The following is a 1,895-nucleotide window of genomic DNA, read 5'->3' on the forward strand; positions in this document are numbered from 1 at the left end:
GAAGATCTCTTCTGTTCTTCTTGAGGGTTTCCATCTCCTTGCTCCGCTCATCTAGTTGTGTTTTCAATTCCTGAAATTGTTGGTATGACTCGTTTTGGAACTCATTGAATTTTTTTCAGAAGTACCATTTTGAATTCTCCGTCATTTAAGTCACATATTTCTATGTCTGTAAGCTTATTTCTGGAGATTTTTCTCTTTCTTTCTGAGATGCCTTGTCACCTTGGTTGTTCATGGTGTTTAATGGACTGTTTCTCTGTCTGGGCATTAATGGAAGTGCATTCTGTTTTTTTTTCCAGATTTATTATATAAAGATCTCTCTTTAGCCTGTTGCAAAGAAGGCACTTTTCTTTTGGTTTCCAGTAGGTGGTGTCTAAGCCTCTTGGATCCCTATTTATATAAAGCCTAAATAATTTTTTAAAAAATTTTCTTGTAGATAATTAATCACACTCGCTACTCTCAGTTTCAGTCCTTGTCAGTGTTAGCAAACAGTTTTGGTAGTGTTTGCTCAGATTCCCCTGGGGTCCACGGTGTTCAGTCTTGGAGGATATGCTGGGAGGGGCCCTCTGGATTGGAGGTTGGGGGCTGCTGCTCAGCCTTGGTTTTGCAACCGAAGCCCATAAAAATCAACTGTTGTTTCTCTGCTGTCCTTTCCCTCATTTCTGCTTTCTGCCCTGATGACTGACTGGTCCCTGCTGCTGGCTGCATAGAAGCCCCGGCAGTTCCAGGCAGGGTTGTTCAGGGAAGTCGCCGTACCTTCATCCCTCCCCCTCCTCCTGCAAGGAGCTCCGGCAGCTGCGAGAGGCAGCTTCTTTATTTCTCCCAGTCTACCACCCGACACCCAGGGTTCTGACCTGTGGTAGCTCTTATATGCAGATCCCACACTCAGACATGCTGGTGTGCAGTTTTGGTGTTTTTTTGTTGAGTTTTAGATGTTCAACTTATTGATGTTTTAAGGGGAGAGATCTGAGGACGTCTCTCACTCCTCCATGTTTCCCAGAATCCATGAAAAGTATTTTTAAAAAGTCATATATAATCTCACTGCAAAGGCAGTTGCTGGTAATATTTTGATGTATTCTTTGCTAATTCAAGGGCATCTTTTTTAAAAAATAAAAATAAATCCCCAAAATAGAGGCATACAAGTATACAAGGCATGACAGATTGCATGTAAATTAGAAGGAGAGAGAGAGAGAAAGAAAGAAAAAGTAGGATTATTTGGGCCAGGTATTTCACCATCTACCCAGTCACTCGGTCAGAATCCAACTACTGTCAGTAATCATTCTAAAACAATCTATTTTGATCATTCCTTTGATTGAAATCCTTTAATTGCTCCCCATAAATTTTGGGATTGAATGTCATTTTCTTATTTCAACATACATAGCCCTTTACTATCTGCTCCTGCTCACCTCACTAGCTTGACCTGCCCTCCTGCTACCCATACAATTCTCCACTCTAGCTACATTAAAACCTTTGTAGTCCCACAAAGGTGTGGTGATGTTCGCCAATCATCATTGTCTTTCTATGTGCTCTTTTCTCTATCTTTTTCTCTGTTTAACTGCTTCTCAAAAACTCAAGAGTTGCTTTTCAAGATGCTGCATCTATTCTGTTGCCCCACTGCACCGTGCACAATATCTCTAATAGCATTTGTCATGCTGTCCTCAAATTAATGCTATATATTTATCTCTTATTCAACTCAACCAAGCATTCCTTGAGAACAGAGACTATATCTTGATGATCTTGAGGCTCCTGCTTCTATCACGATACCCAACATATAATAGCTCTTTTAAATAATGATTGAAGGAATTTATGTAAATTGGTAGATAAAAGGGCCGGTGAGCTTTTTAAATTAGTAATCTTAAGGAAACACATTTAGGAATTGTAACAGATGTTTTTAGTTG

Source organism: Pteropus vampyrus, unplaced genomic scaffold (genome assembly GCF_000151845.1).
Source record: "Pteropus vampyrus isolate Shadow unplaced genomic scaffold, Pvam_2.0 Scaffold22, whole genome shotgun sequence".
Lineage (NCBI taxonomy): Eukaryota > Metazoa > Chordata > Mammalia > Chiroptera > Pteropodidae > Pteropus > Pteropus vampyrus.